This window comes from Pan paniscus, chromosome 12, assembly GCF_029289425.2.
Source record: "Pan paniscus chromosome 12, NHGRI_mPanPan1-v2.0_pri, whole genome shotgun sequence".
Lineage (NCBI taxonomy): Eukaryota > Metazoa > Chordata > Mammalia > Primates > Hominidae > Pan > Pan paniscus.
In genome coordinates, this window is record NC_073261.2 from 93644896 (window position 1) to 93661719 (window position 16824).

General features: G+C 46.0%; 1 long non-coding RNA gene across 1 annotated transcript in view; it reads right to left on the minus strand.

Moving 5' to 3' along the window:
* LOC129397180 (uncharacterized) overlaps positions 1 to 16824 on the minus strand; it is a 65397-nt gene extending 48573 nt beyond the window's left edge. Inside the window, exons 1-2 of the long non-coding RNA XR_008624392.2 lie at positions 13076 to 16824; positions 8582 to 8802 (exon numbers count right to left, since the gene is read on the minus strand). This is a non-coding gene — a long non-coding RNA (uncharacterized LOC129397180). The remainder of the gene's footprint in view (positions 1 to 8581; positions 8803 to 13075) is intronic.

Consider the following 16824-nt stretch of genomic DNA (forward strand, 5'->3'; position numbering starts at 1 on the left):
TGGTCCTGTTTCTCTTAAGAATCCTAATTCAGAAGGTGTTAGAGGGACATTCGGGGATTTTTCTTGAGAACCCAACCCTAATTCAGGAGGTGTTAGAGTGACATTCTGGGATTTTTGAACCAAACATTAAGATGGCATGGCACACAACAGGAAGCTGCATATCATAACACAGCAGTGACTATTGCACTTTTAGGAGTCCTGAGTGACCATACCAGAAGTCTAGCTAGCCTGCTGACAGAGCACAAGGGGAAGAAGAAACCCTGCCATTGCATGGAGAAGGAAAAGACCCAGATATGCTGGTGTTCTAGTTGAGCCTCTAGATGACTGCCTATAGCTAATGTCCCCTGGATCCAGATGTGCGTGAAAGTCTACCCCTGGACCCTATAGGTTCATGAATGGTCCCCACCAACCATATGTATAGGTAGATAAGCCTGTGCTTTCCTTAAACAAGTCTTACTTGGCTTTCTTGTAACTTACAAGCAAGAGTCTTGCTCCTAATAGGATAAGTAAAGAACTGAAGTTATTTTGGAATTATTCTGTTTGAATATACTGTATTTTAATTCTGGCTTAATTCTAGGACGGAACTATGTAGATCATGGCTTTTAAAGCATTACAATGAGCATTTGCTTAATACATACATTGACTTTAATCCTGGTAGAGAAAATCCTACAAGGTAAATGTAGAATTTACCTGTCTTAGATGCTGAGATGAACATTTGCATGTAGGAAGTTTATTGGGAATGCTCTCCAAAACAACACTGTAAAAAACAAAAACAAAAACAGGATGGGGCAGAGAGAGAGGCTGAACACCTGTGCAGTCACAACAAAGGTCACAGCAGGTCCCACAGAAGCCCTAGAGCTGGGATAACTTCAGAATTGCCCTGACCTGAGATGAGACTGTTGAGCCTTTGAGTCCTTGAATCAGCTCAGGCACTCTGGGGACGTGTGTAACCTTGGGTGAGGTAGGTCCCTCAGCCACGGCAGCACCCAGGAAAGGCCTCAGTTTTAAGCCATCACCAGTCAATACCCTCAACAGCTGGGGCAATGAATATCATGATCAAGAAGGGGCATCTGGGCAGTGTGCCCCATCCCCCATAACAGTCCTTATTCATTTTACAGCCTGGATCTAAATCCTAGTCTTTCTGGCTCCAAAGTCCTGATCATCTCCACTGCATGTCCTTGTTACCACCACTGTCAGGCTGGTGACCCATTCTGGGAAAGCTAAGATCCTGTTGTTCTGTCCACCTTCAACTGCAAGTATGCTTCTATATTAGTCTGTTCTCACACTGCTAATAAAGACACATCCAAGACTGGGTAATTTATTAAGGAAAGAGCTTTAATAGACTCACAGTTCCACACAGCTGGGGAGGCCTCATCATGGCAGAAGGAAAAAAGAAGCAAAGGCACGGCTTACATGGCAGCGGGCAAGAAAGAGCATGTGCAGGAGAACTGCCTTCATAAAACCATCAGATCTCATGAGACTTATTCACTACCATGAGAACAGCACAGGAAAGATCTGCCCCCGTGATTCAGTTACCTCCCACCAAGTCCCTCCCATGACAGATGGGAATTATGGGAGCTACAATTCAAGATGAGATTTGGGTGGGGACACCACCAAACCATATCAGCTTCCATCAGACTCACAGCTAGAGTTCATAGCTGGAAGGCAGATTCCACCAAGTAGAAAGATGTAGCTACTACTGACCAGTACTAGTACATGTCACAGTTCCCAGGTTGCCTATTAAGAAATGGCTTATGTTGAGTAGAAATTTACAAACAAAATGATGAGGGGGAAAAAAAAACTCCACAACTTCATAGGAATCTTTCCAGCAATACCAAGCACAAATAAACAGAAAATGTTATTTCACTTTGCCAACTAGCTCAGACAGAATTTAGGGAGGAAAAGTTATTAGTTAAGCTTGAGAGGAAACTGGCAAGAAATGTATATGGCCTGAGGCATCCTTGTTCAAGAGCAGAACTGAATGTCCTTTCAATTCACTTGCTTATGCCACAGGATGACCCCTCCTGACCCTACTCCACCCCTACTCTCAAGATCTATTTCTCTTCTTTTTTTCTCCCCCAGCTCCATGACCCACCTCATACACAGAATTTGGCATCTTGTGCAGTGCCATGCTGGACATTGTGGCTGTGTCTGCTCAGTCCTTCTTGCTGGGATCTGCTTCTCTGTCTGCTCCAGCCACATGGTTCTAGTGAGGGCCCTGGCCACCTGCCCTCAGAGGTGCACACTTGACCCGCTTGTGATGGTTAATACTGAGTGTCAACTTGATTGGACTGAGGGATACAAAATATTAATCCTGGGTGTGTCTATGTGGGTGTTGCCAAAGTAGATTAACATTTGAGTCAGTGGGCTGGGGAAGGCAGATCCACCCTCAGTCTGGTGGGCACAATCTAACCAGCTTCCAGAGAATATAAAGCAGGCAGAAAAACATGAAAAGGAGAGATGGGCTGAGCCTCCCAGCCTACATCTTTCTCCCGTCCTGGTTGCTTCCTGCCCTTGAACATCGGACTCCAAGTTCTTCACTTTTGGGACTCAGACTGGCTCTCCTTGCTCCTCAGCTTGTAGCCTATCATGGGACCTTGTGATTGGGTAAGTTAATACTTAATAACCCCCCTTTAATTTGCTTGCTTAAACTCATATTATATATATATACACACACATACATATATATATTTATACATATATATATATTTCCTATTAGTTCTGTCCCTCTAAGAGAATCCTAACTAATACACAGCTGTTCTCTAGAATGTTTTGGCATGCAACTAAGGAAAGAGATGCAGCTCCTCTTTGATAGTAAAGATTGAGACATAAAGGCAGTGTGTGAAAAATAAAAACAAAAATCTGATGCCAACACATAGAGAAAGGTAGAGGTGAGACAGAGTGCTAGTGGCATGCCACTCCCTGGTTCTAGATGTCCCCAGATCAACCACATCCCTACCCCCTTGGAGACTGGTTATGTGAGCCTCAAATATCTGCCCCTTTGCCAAAGCTAATCAGAGTTGGATTTCTGTCCTCAGAGTTCTATTACACTGTAGACACCTAAAAATAAGTGGAGCCCTTTGTCCCCAGGCAAGAGGATTCTTAAACAAGGAAAGTGGGTATCATCCTTAAGATCCCCCAAGAAAACCCTACTCTTTCTTTCATAGCCTTTATTCAATATTTAAGTGTATTAGTCCATTTTCACACTGCTGATAAAGACATACCCGAGACTGGGCAATTTACAAAAGAAAGAGGTTTAATGGACTTATACTTCCTCATGGCTAGGGAGGACTCACAATCATGGTGGAAGGCAAGGAGGAGCAAGTCACATCTTACATGGATGGTAGCAGGCAAAGACAGAGAGCTTGTGTAAGGGAACTCCTCTTTATAAAACCATCAGATGTCATGAGACTTGTTCACTATCATGAGAACAGCATGGTAAATACTTCCCCCCATGATTCAGTTACCTCCCACGGGGTCCCTCCCACAACCCGTGGGGATTCAAGATGAGATTTGGGTGGGGACACAGACAAATCATATCATTCTGCCCCTGGTGCATCCCAAATCTCATGTCCTCACATTTCAAAACCAATCATGCCTTCCTAACAGTCCCCCAAAGTCTTAACTCATTTTAGCATTAACTCAAAAGTCTACAAAGTCTCATCTGAGGGAAGGCAAGTCCCTTCCACCTATCAGTCTGTAAAATCAAAAATGAGTTAGTTACTTCCTAAATACAGTGGGGATACAGGCATTGGGTAAATACACCCATTCCAAATGGGAGAGATTGGCCAAAACAAAGAGGCTACAGTACCCATGCAAGTCTGAAATCCAGCAGGGCAGTCAAATCTTAAAACTCCAAAATGATCTCCTTTGACTCCATGTCTCAAATCCAGGTCATGCCAATGCAAGAGGTGGGTTCCCATGGTCTTGGGCAGCTCCACCCCTGTGGCTTTGCAGGGTACAGCCTCCCTCCTGGCTGCTTTCATGGGCTGGCGTTGAGTGACTACAGCTTTTCCAGGCAAATGGTGCAAGCTATTGGTGGATATACCATTCTGGGGTCTGGAGGACAGTAGCCCTCTTACAGCCCCAGTGGGGACTCTGTATGGGGGCTCTGACCCCACATTTCCCTTCTGCACTGCCCTACCAGAGATTCTCCATGGGGGTCCCACCCCTGCAGCAAACTTCTGCCTGAGCATCCAGGGATTTCCATACATCTTCTGAAATCTAGGTGGAGGTTCCCAAACCCCAATTCTTGACTTCTGTGCACTCACAGGCTCAACACCACATGGAAGCTGCCAAGGGCTGGGGATTGCACTCTGAAGCCATGGGCTGAGCTCTATGTTGGCCCCTTTCAGCCATAGCTGGAGCAGCTGGGACATAGGGCACCAAGTCCTTAGGCTGCACACAGCAGGAGACACTGGGCCCAGCCTACAAACCCACTTTTTCCTCCTAGGCCTCCGGGCCTGTGATGGGAGGTGCTGCTGTGAAGACCTCTGACATGCCCTGGAGACATTTCCCCATTGTCTTGGGGATTAACATTCAGCTTCTCATTACTTATGCAAATTTCTGCAGCCAGCATGAATTTCTCCTCAGAAAAATGGGATTTTCTTTTCTATCACATTGTCAGGTTGCAAATTTTCTGAACTTTTATGCTCTGATTCCCTTTTAAAACTCAATGCCTTTAACAGCACCCAAGTCACCTCTTGAATGCTTTGCTGCTTAGAAATTTCTTCCGCCTAAGGTTGCAGTGAGCCAAGATCACGCCACTGCACTCCAGCCTGGCAACAGAGCAAGACTTGGTCTCAAAAAAAAGAAAGAAAGAAAGAAAGAAAAAAAGAAATTTCTTCTGCCAGATACTCTCAAGTTCAAAGTTTCACAAATCTCTAGGGCAGGGGCAAAATGCTACCAGTCGCTTTGCTAAAACATAACAAGAGTCACCTTTGCTCCAGTTCCCAACAAGTTCCTCCTCTCCATCTGAGACCACCTCAGCCTGGATTTCATTGTCATATCGTTATCAGCATTTTGGTCAAAGCCATTCAATAAGCCTCTAGGAGGTTCCAAACTTCCCCACATTTTCCTGTCTTCTTCTGAGCCCTCCAAACTGTTCCAACCTCTCCCCATTGCCCAGTTCCAAAGTCCATTCCCACATTTTTGGGTATCTTTTCAGCAGTGCCCCACTCTACTGTCAAAAATTTTCTGTATTAGTCTGTTTTCATGCTGCTGATAAAGACATACCCAAGAATGGACAATTTACAAAAGAAAGAGGTTTAATGGACTTACAGTGCCACATGGCTGGGGAGGACTCACAATAATGGCAGAAGGCCAGGAGGAGCACGTCATTTCTTACACGGATGGCAGCAGACTAAGAGAGAAAGCTTGTGCAGAGAAACTCCTCTTTATGAAACCATCCGATCTCATGAGACCTATTCACTATCACAAGAACAGCACGGGAAATATTTACCCCCATGATTCAATTACCTCCCACCGGTTCCCTCCCACAACACATGGGAATTCAAGATGAGATTAGAGTGGGGACACAGCCAAATCATATCATTAAGTAACCTGGAGATGATGTATTTCCTTACTTTTCTCTTAGCCAACATGTCTTTCAAGCCTCCTCTCTAGAATGGAACCCTGATTCTCCACCATGTGTTGTCACTGGGTAGGCTTAAAAAGTACCACTAATACCTGAGAGGCCCTTGTTTGCATGAGCCATGGAGATAACTCTGTCCCTCGGCATCACTCCCCTGAACTGAACTCTGAGTTTTCCCACAGAAGATTCTCTGATTCAATGCCTACACTGCCCATGATAGAAACTCAGGGGAGAGTGGCAATAAAATCATGGAATTAGCTGATAATAGAAAACAGATCAGCACTCTTCAGATAACCAGTCTCCTTCTTTTACTTAAACACAGAGATTTTATCATCCTGTGGCTTTTTCTTCCCAAGCTTAGGAATCACAATGCATTTCAGCATTCTGCTTGGGTTTTATTTTTATTTTTTCCATGGGTCACAAGAACTTTGAATGCATAGGCTTAATCTTCATCCTTTCTTTTTGTATCATAGCTTTCCATCTTCTTGGGATCTCTTTGGATCCTTCATTCTATCTCAAAACCTAGAGCCCAAACCTCAAACTGATACATGGGTGAGGCCTTGAGCTGTGACAAGTGGAGTGGGGAGGTATTTCTCAACTCTTATATGCCAGGCCATGAATACATCCAAGTATCAAGTTTGGGTTTAAAATAACATGGTGACCTTTCTGTCTACTCTTCTAGGACTTTCTGAGTCAAAACACATGCCCAGGGCTTCTTGGTAGTCTCTCCGGACATGAGAGCTACTTTCTCTGTTCATAAAATGAGGGGAGAGGGTGGTCAAGAGGGACTTGCTCATACCCAACATGGTGCCTGTGTCTCTGATGCTCTGACAAGGTTATCTGTCCAGGACCAAAACTCCTGCCTTGTTCTGGAGGCCTGTGTAAGCTCCAGGGTTTCTCTGGGAACTCTTCGAAGATTTTTGAAGTGATAAATTGGGAGCGTCTGAGGGGGTCCCTCATTCTTTGGGGGCTCACCAGAGTTAGAATAGTTAGAATAGACCTGTTAGGGCCAGCTGTGATCCCAGTGACCACATTCACTCATAATCTCCATTTGGTTGGGCATTTCTGTTATGTCTTTGAGTACCCTTTCTGTGACAGAGCTAGGCCCTTCCTTGCTTCAAGGAAGAAAGGTTTGGGGAGCATGAAGAAGATGCAGGTTTCCACAACCCCCTGATCTTCTGCACCCCTACTGGTTTCCTCCACCCATAGAGGTGAGGAGAATCACAGCTGCCAAGAAGTTGAAGATGGTTCTCAGGGAAGGCTATGGGCGGTGGGGTGGGGCAGGTGGGCGGCGGGGCGGGGCAGGTGGGGCAGGGCTTTAGCTTTGGCAGCAACCTGACAATTATAGGACTCAATCTTGGCAAATGCAGTCAGCAGAGAATCAGGGCTGGTTTCAGTGTGTTGAGTCCAGTAGGCTTCCAGGAGGTTAAAAATGTCTGAGGCATGTGTTTGACAACCATTAACAAACCTAAAACAACAAAACCCTTTAGAGACACAAGAGAAAGGAACAATGTGACCAGTGACATTCTCAACTTCCCAAACACTCCTGGTTCAGAAGAGCTGGGAGACATGCAGTCTATTTTAGGGGTTTTATCAGTGACATTAAAAAAACAGTAACACATTTGATATTTCACTTCAATTATTTATCTAAGGAGCCCCTGGGTACGTACAGATATGGAACCATTGGTTGCACAGTAGCCCAGAAGACAGTGTGGGATGCCGGGCCCTAGGAGCTGGGAATTCCTTCTTCCTTGTTCTGACCCCTGCAACTGCTGCCAGAAAGGTTTATGAGCCCTCATCATTTATTATGTGACTTTTCTATATTTGGAAACAGTTTGGGGGAAAATTTTCCACACTTAGAAAGTCATTACCCGAGTCTCCAGTACATACATTTTTCCACGCCCTTCTTTACACACGGAAAGGTTTATCATTAAGAATGTTCATTTTAAATGCAGTTGAAGCAGAGAGACACAGAGATGATCCCCGCTCCCCAGAGGTTCTGGTCCCTAGCAAGTGGCACACTCTGCCCCTCCTACGGGTCATTCGTGGTGGCTTTTGGAAGGCTGGATGGAGGTGGGGTGTGGGCAGCTTTTTCAGAGATGGAGTAAGTGTCCTCTGTGCTTCTGTGAGGAGGAACTTGGCTCAGGCTCTGAAAGGCTTCTATCCTTTCCTGCCTCATGCTGGAAATGAGCAAGTCACATAAGCAAGTCACATAAGCAAGTCAAGAAGGGTGTATTAGTCCCTTTTCACACTGCTATAAAGAATTTATAAATTTATAAATTTATAAAGGGAAGAGTTTTAATTGATTCACAGTTCAGCATGGCTGGGGAGGCCTCAGGAAAGTTACAATCACGGCAGAAGGCAAAGGGGAAGCAAGGCACCTTCTTCAGAAGGCGGCAGGAATGAGAAGGAATTCAGGAGGAACTACCAAAAACATGTATAAAATCATCAGATCTCGTGAGAACTCACTATCACAAGAACAGCATGGGGGAACTACCCCCATGATTCAATTACCTCCACCTGGTCTCTCCCTTGACATGTGGAGCTTATGAAAATTACGGGGATTATAATTCAAGATGAGATTTGGGTGGGGACACAAGGCCTAACCATATCAAGGGGCTAACACGGTGAAACCCCGTCTCTACTAAAAAATACAAAAAATTAGCCGGGCGTGGTGGTGGGCGCCTGTAGTCCCAGCTACTCAGGAGGCTGAGGCAGGAGAATGGAATGAACCCAGGAGGCGGAGGTTGCAGTGAGCCGAGATTGTGCCACTGCACCCCAGCCTGGGTGACAGAGCGAGACTCCATCTCAAAAAAAAAAAAGTACAATTATTTCCTCTCTTCTTGTGACAAAAGTAGAACCTGTTGATTTCAGGAATATACAGGTAAGAAAAGGCAAAGGCACGTAAAGTTCCATCATCTTAGGGAAAATCACTATTACCACCCAACTTTCATCTACGCATGTATAATAATGAAAGTAGTAACTTACTGAGGGCCCAGCACGGGCCAGGAGCTGGGCTGTGTGGTTTATATCCACCATTCCACCTAACCCACACAACCGGTCTGCTGGTCACTCGACTGGGTCCCAGCATGGTGTGCAGATGGAGTGAGGGCTCCAGAGGCAGGCTGCCCGGTTCCGAGCCCCACTCTGCCACTCATGAGTGTGTGATCTCCAGCAAGCTGGTTAGCGTCTGTGCCTCAGGTCCTCACCTGTCAAGTGGGGGTAATAACATCACAGGTGTCACACGGATTTTCAGGAGGATTAAATGAGTAAATAGGTGTAAAACACTGCTTGGTACTCGCAAGTGCTCAACTCAGCAGAGTCACCTATGGTTTCCTTTGTAGAAATATGGACGTATGTTCAGAGAAGTCAGTGACGTGGTTGAGATCCCACAAGCATTAACTGACAAAGCCAGATTTGAAACTTAAATCTCTTCTGAGTCCAGATCCTTTATGATAGAATATACAAGAGAGGCAGAGAAAAAAATCAGCATTCCCCCACTCCTTAACATTATTCTTTAAGTTGCATACATCTTCTGCTTACTGTATAATACTTCAGCCCTAGATGTGCCCTTGGCCGAGTCTTAGCCAGTGGGTAGAGACCTAGAGGAGTTAGCAAAGGCTCAGCTTTGTTTAGTGCAGTGCCGTCAAGCACAGGAACCCCTGGGCCTCTCACTGACAGGCAGATTCATTTCTAACAAGTCCCCAAGTGAGTTGACGCTGCTGGTCTGAGAACCACACTGCAGAGAGGCTTTGGGGAATTCTGGCCAGTGGATCTGCTTTCGCTGGGACCTTCCTGCTGCTGCCTCTTTGGTTTACACAGTTGCCTTCCATCTCCCCTTGTGTCCCGAGTCTGGAACTCAGAGTCCATCGGTACCATGCATCACAGCCTCTGAACTCCGGAGGCAGGTTCCTCGGCTGGAGCCCGGGTGGACTCACCTGGGGCCCACCCACCTGGGGGTGCCAGGTCACATGTCCCAGTCAGCAGTGTCAGCTCTGGGGGTTCTGCACAAACACTGCTAGGGTTGCTGCTGATCCCAACTGTCTGAAACACTTCAGGGGACATGTGTCTAGGATTCAAAAGAAAAGAAAGATTCACACTGGAGTCAAGCCAGTGCTGGGGGTGGTCGGGAGCACAGGAGGGTGTGAGGCCACAGCTTGGTAAGGGATCATCCACCTCCCACCAGCAAGCCCATGGCGTCAAGTCCTTTCGTTCTAAAACCTCTGGGGTCCTCAGCAATACACACCACTATTCCCATCTAGTGCCCTCTGGGAGCCCATCCCTCAGACAGGACATCCTTCAGAATGTAAGGGAGGTCACCTTTGACACCCTCTGTGGAAACTCCAGGTAGTGGCGACTGAATATGAGACAAACTAAGAATTCTGAGTGCGGTAATCAGAGTGGGCATCATGTGAGTGGAATAGCCCCAGCTGTCCAAACGCCTAACATGAAGGAAAATTCTGTCTTAAAAAGGTCTTTCACTGATTTTTCCATGACGACTAGCTTTTCACTCAGTTGTCTGTCCCAACAGATACCAGTAGGTCCTGACAAAACCTAAATTATGGGGAGAGAGACCCTGGGAATTAGGAATTTCTTCTTGCCTTCTTCCTCAGGACACTCTGTTTCTATAGCAGGTGATATCTGTGAGGGCTGGTTTGGTTTGCTGCTATTTTCGACATTTTAGAATGAGTTTCCCTCACTTCTGGGGATTTTCCATGGGGACATAAATCTCTAAGCCTCATTCTAGCAAAGCGTCCTCATTGCTACCTCAATTGGGACAAGTGAAATATTTGGAAATTCCCATGGCCTTGGCCAAGACCTTGAAGGGGCAGGTTTTAAAAAGTTCTAGATTCCCTTCTTTCCATGGCAGCCAAGGGCACATTTCCCTAGCACAGCCAGTCCCCCTGGAAACAGCAAGCCCCTGAATTGGAGGCCCCTGGAAGCCTGCCTATGTAGGCCCCAACGTAGCATGAGAATCCTCAATGTACGCAAATAAGCAGAACAGGAAACTCATTTATTAAGCTAAGCCTCCCAGTGTTGGGGGGAAACTTCCTGTTATCAGACATCTGAGAACGGGGTCAGGCCTAGTCCCTCCAGCCCTTGTGACCAGGACCCTGGCTCAGAACCAGAAATCTGCCTGCTGGGCCTGCCATAGCAGGAACAAGGCTGATAGGAGGCAAGCTTGGCCTTTCATGTCAGGTCTGTCCCTTCCTGGCCGTGTGACCTCTTGGAGCCAATGTTTCTTTAAAATGGGGACAAGGATACCTCACGGGGCATTGCGAGAGTAGGGCAACGTATTTAAAAGTGATTTGAAAGCTGTCAAGTGTTAGTCCCTGGATAATATCTGGGTTTATTATGAAGATTACACTAAATAAGAAACATACATATACACAGTGGTGTTCTGGTAAATGTTTAACAACTGGCTTTCTAGAGGGGAAAATGCCCCGGTGTTTAGCATTTGTCCATTTCCATGCTGTAATATTCCCACCAGGGCTCATTTCAAAGTACTAGTGTGATGTCACTGAATGTCAAGTTGAGAAGAAAGGTACAGAGTTGACCCCTCCGGGCTGGTGTGAGCCAGCGGAAGCACACCACTGTTCATGTATTTCACTTCCTCTTATATAAAGCACTTAGCACAGTGCCTGGAAAACAGGGGTGTTGACCTCCTCGTCCTTCTCTTTCTATTTTCATTAGCTCGAGGTTCACCAGCAGATAGGGAAATGGCAGCCCCACCCTGTCCTGCTGAATCTGAATCTCCGGATGGTGTGTGTTTTAAAAGCTCCCCGGGGTGATTCTGCTACGCAGCCCTGAACAGGAACCGCAGCACCACGCGGCGGGCTCCCTGGGAGCAGTGACAGGGTCCTGCTTGTGTTTGCATCCCCAGTCCCAAAACAGGGCCCGACCCATTTGGTGCTTTCCTAAATGAAGTGATGGAAACTCATTATCTGGAGCTAAAATGAAAGGGGTCAGACCTGCGGAGAAGAGTGAGGAGAGCAGGCCCCACCGATGGCCACGCACTTGCTGGTTTCTCTCCACTCTTCCGCAAGTCACCCCCATTGGCCTGGGCTGTCCCCATCACCACCAGCCAGGCTGGTTCTGCTGCTGCCCCCTCAGTCCTCTCTGCACAGTTCATCCTGTGGGGCCTGTGCCCACTCACTCCACCTCTCTGAGTTATCGCCTTTTGATCCTTGCAGCCCAGGGCCCTTTCCTGCCCCCTTTCTCTTATTACTGCATCTGTGGAGCTCCTCAAGAGCCACCCAGGACAGATGTGTCAGACTCAGACAAGGATGGGGGCTGTGAGCGCCTGTGTGCCTCTCCCCGCAATTTCCTCCTGCCCCTGCTGCCTTTTCCTGGGAGCTCTCCCCCTAGTACAGTGTGTGTCCCTAAGAGCCCTCAGTATATGTTCTTTGAATAAAGAAAAACAAGCTACTGGGAAGGGATAACAGGAAGGGAGGAGAGGAAGGCATTATAGGTGAATTAATTACTCCAGGAAAGACCTGAAGTAGTTGGTGCTTCCTTGACCTGAGTATAATAGCAAAGGAAATTTGATTTTTAAGCCAAAAGTGTTCACGACTCCATCCATCACGGCATATATATGTCCCACCCATTTTTATGTTCTCTCTCAATCCTGCACGCCAATATAAACACCAGCTTCTTGCCTTTCTCAAGGTAACCCAGAGAAAATGAGAAGATAAATCCAAGGAGTAGAAAAAAATTCCTAAGTCATCTGTGTTAGGTACAAACACAATGACACAATTTTCCCAACTACTAGGTATAACAATTGTACTTCGGAGGAGAAGGGAAGAGCTTATGTGCAAACGGACTAGCGTAGAAAAATCCAGCTTTACGTGGTCCTGATGGCAGCATGCCTGAGCTGAAACATACCCTCAGACCAAGTGTGTCTTTTCTGATTTAAAGAAAAAGAGGAAGAGAATTACATCTAAAATAGGCTTTTGGACAGTGTGCTCAGCGCATAAGCACTAATCTGCACACACCCCTGTGAATATCTTTTTACCCCATCTTGAAGATGAGGTAAACACACAGAGCCTTAGTTAACATGCCAGGCGCACACAATCAGTGAATAGCAGAGACAAAACTAACACAGGTCTCCCGACGGCAGAGCCTGTGGCTCTTTCAGCCATGGACATAGGTTCCAGACGTGGCTACTGCCATCGCTTTACAGCAAGTCCTCCAAAACAGATCCTACCATTAGAGTTGCCAGGAGCACAGAGGGAGGGAAGCACTTTTCCTTTTCCTTTCTTCTAATGCCCTCCTTCATGGAAGTGAAGCACAAGAAGAGACAGAAGGGAGGGACAGTGTTTTCAGCAGGGAAAAGGTGACAAGGAACCAGACAGAAATTCTTCAATTCACAGCTGCTGAGTCTACAGGCTCAAGACACCCAGAGGAATGATGCTAGCTCTTAAAAAATAATAAAGCTTCGAGGAAATAAATGATTATTTAAATTAAAATTAGAAGTATTACCTATACTTGGAATTCATCCCGTTGCCTCTGGATTCTGTCTCTGTTAATCCGTTCCGATGAGTCTTGCCCGACTTCTGCCCCAACCAACCTCAGCTAAAGTCCTGGAAGGGAGGGAGTGGGCCTTATTCAACTTAGAACTCTTAGGACCTTGCAGAGAGTTGCTGGCAGATAGTATATTAAAAAAAAAAAAGTTAAATTAGATTTTCTTTCTGCTACCTTTATTCTCAGGGTAACTTTTCTGCATCTTTCAACTAACTCTCATCCCAGGTTCCCCCTTTCCTCTCAGTTAAGCGCCTTCAACTGGTGCCTCCCCATCTCCTGCTTATGTGCAGGTGATAACAGAGTTTCAGCACTCGCAGAATTATATTAAAATAATATGTTATGCTCTCAGTCAGAATAGACATTCTTTAGGGCAGGAACAGTTTATTATTACGTTTTGTACCCTAAGCATCTAGCATAGTGCCTGACACATGGGAAAGGCTTATTCAACATCCATTAAATAGAATTAAATCTGGCAAAGACTGGTGAAAAAGTGGGTGTCTAATATCTGAAATCTTTAGTCACTGCACTCTTGAGCAAAAAGTCCCTTGAGGACAGGAGTCACCATGTCAAACTAGTTATTAAATACGGTTCTAAATGCAATAGAAGTGGCTTAGTTCCTAACAGCGCGATTTGTGTATTTTTAGGAGTTGAGTATCCGTTCGAAGCATCATCAATTGAAATCGCCCTGGAATCACCTGTGACTAAACAAGGGAAATGAGTATAGACTACAAAGTGTGATAAACTCACAGCCTTATTGAGAGAAAAGAACAAAACAAAACATACAGCATCCGCTCTCAGGTGAGCTCTACATGGGCAGAGATCCTGTAGAGAGGTAAGTAGGCAGCTTCCACACCTTCTGCCCAAATCACAGCATTACAGAAAGCCAGAGTGGAATGTTGGGCTCTGCCTGTTTCTTTACTGCAGAGCTTCTTAGAGACTTTAGTCATCTAATGCCCAGGGCGGCTCTTCATGGAGGGTGTCTTAGTCCATTTTGTGTTGCTATAAAGAAATACCTGAGGCTGGGTGATTTATAATGAAAAGGAGTTTATTTGCCTCTGCAGTTCTGCAGGCTGTACAGGAAGCATGGCACTGGCATATGCATCTGGTGAGGACTTCAGACTGCTTCTACTCATGATGGAAAGCAAAGGGGGACAGGCACGGTGGCTCACTCCTGTAATCCCAGCACTTTGGGAGGCCAAGGTGGGTGAATTACTTGAGCCCAGGAATTTGAGACCAGCCTGGGCAACAAAGTGAAACCCCGTCTGTTTAAAAAGAAAAAAAGAAAGAAAAAAAGAAAGTGAAGGGGAGCCTGTGTGCAAAGAGAACATGTGGTGAGAGAGGAAGCAGAAGAGAGAGGGGAGGTGCCAGGCTCTTTCTAAACACCAGCTCTCTTGGGAACTAACAGAGTGAGAACTCACTCACCCCTGAGGGAGGCCATTAATCTATTCAGGAGGGATCCACTGCCATGACCCAAACACCTCCCATTAGGTTCCACCTCCAACATTTGGATCAAATTTCACAATAAGATTTGCTGGGGACAATTATCCAAACTATAGCAACGGGACAGAGCGCACTTGGTTTCTCACACTACTTTGGCCATAGAATCTCTGTTAACACAGAAATTCTGTTAACACCATCTAGGTAATGCTGCACCACATCACAATCTGCCCTTCATGAAATTCAATTCTGCAAACACTGTGTGACCATCTCTTCACTATGCCCAAGGAGATGTTCTAGGTTGTAGGAAGGGCCACCAAGAATGAGGGACAGTTTCTGCCCTCATGTAGCTTTTGGTCTCACATGGGAAATCAGAAGAGGCTGAATCAGAGAAGAGTCAGAGAGCAAATCAGGATGAGGGGAAGAGCATGCAAATACCCTAAGCAAGGCCAAAAGTGGTGTTGCAGTGTAAGGGGAAGAGGCAGAGTACCTGGCTTAGAGGTGGATGTGGGACCTGTAAGAAATCTCACGAAGGGGTGGTCTTGAGGAGACAGGCTTTCCACAGCAGACAGGAGGTAGAGTAAAGCAGGGAGAGCACCAGAAGGGCAGCAGGAGAAAAGACAGATGGGGAGGGCAGGCTGCAGTGTGGAAAGGGTGGTCAGGAACCACCCCTTGGGCATAAGGTACCAACAAGGAGTGGTGTGATGGGGAAGAATCTTGGGAAGGTGGTTTGGAGTCACATTATGAATGTCACAGCAAAGAGTATGTATTTCATGCAGAACTCCAGAAGGTCTTTAATCAGAGGAGTCACATTTTAGACCACAGAGGCTTCTTAATGCCTGCCCTTATATGATCTGTTAGTTTACAAATAATTCTCTAAGGAGATGACTTATTTTGACACAATGTGACATAGAGTGAAAGCATATCCAGTTTAATTATTTTGTCCATCTATTATCTTTGAAATGATAAAATGTATCCAGAAATATATTTTGTAATAATTAGTGACTAAGTAAAATCTACTGTATTAATTACCTACTGCTTTATAATGCAGTGCTAAGATACAGTTAGCAACTTAAAAACCACACACATTTATTATCTCATGGTTTCTGAGGGAGAGAAATCCAGGCACAGATGAGCCAGGACTAACTTCCGGGTCTATCACAGAGCTGCAGTCAAGATGTCAGCCTGGGCTAGGGTCTCATCTGAAGGCCCATCTGGGTTTGCCCCCAAGCTCAGGTGTTTGTTGGCAGGATTTGGTTCCTTTAGGGTTGCTGGGCCACCTGACTTCCTCAGCTCCTTGCTTCCTTCAGGGCTATGGGGACAGTTGGCCCAAGGCCATCCCTGGTTCCTGACCACATGGTCCTCTCCCGAATGGTGGCTTGCTTTATCAAAGGCAGCCAGGAAGTGTTTCTGCTCACAAGATAGAAGTCACTGTCTTACGTAACCTACTCATAGAAATGACATCCTTTCAATGTTGTCAATATTTTATATAGACACAAGGCACTCCAGGGATGGGGATTCCACAAGGCTGAGAATACCAGGAGCCAGAGATCACTGGGGACCATCTTTCAGGCTGCCTGCCACATTGACACTTCACAAAATTCCCAGGTCAGAGTAAACTTTTGAAACACTCATAACATTTCAAAATAATTATATCCCAACCATACCTATAGAACTTGGGATCAACATGGTGAAACCCCGTCTCTACTAAAAATACAAAATTAGTTGGGCATGATGGTGCATGCCTGTAATCCCAGCTACTTGGGAGACCGAGGCAGGAGAATCGCTTGAACCCAGGAGGCAGAGTTTGCAGTGAGCAAGATCGCGCCATTGCACTCCAGCCTGGGCAACAAGAGCAAAATTCTGTCTCCAAAAAAAAAAAAAAAAAAAGAACGTGGGATCAGTGTGGGGAAGCAGTCAAAGATAAATAACCCTGTCAGTCACTGCTCCCCTTAGCAAGACAGGACTCCATTATAAGAACAATCATGGAGGAAGGAAAGTCACCCCACAGACCCCAGAGAACCCCTCTTCCCTGCCAGCCTTGTATCCATCCTTAGGACTAAGCTCAGCCAGTCTGCTTTCATTCAAGTCCTTAGACTCTTGCAGGCATTGGGAAAGGAAAGACACTCTTTTGTTCTGTGCAGATGAAATAAGATACTCTTCATTCAGTCTGGTTCATACCCCTTCCTGGGATTGCCTCTTTCACATAAAGAATGTACCAGCAACATTCCTTAAGATGAGAAACCAAATGTTGTCAGGGTTGATTTGTG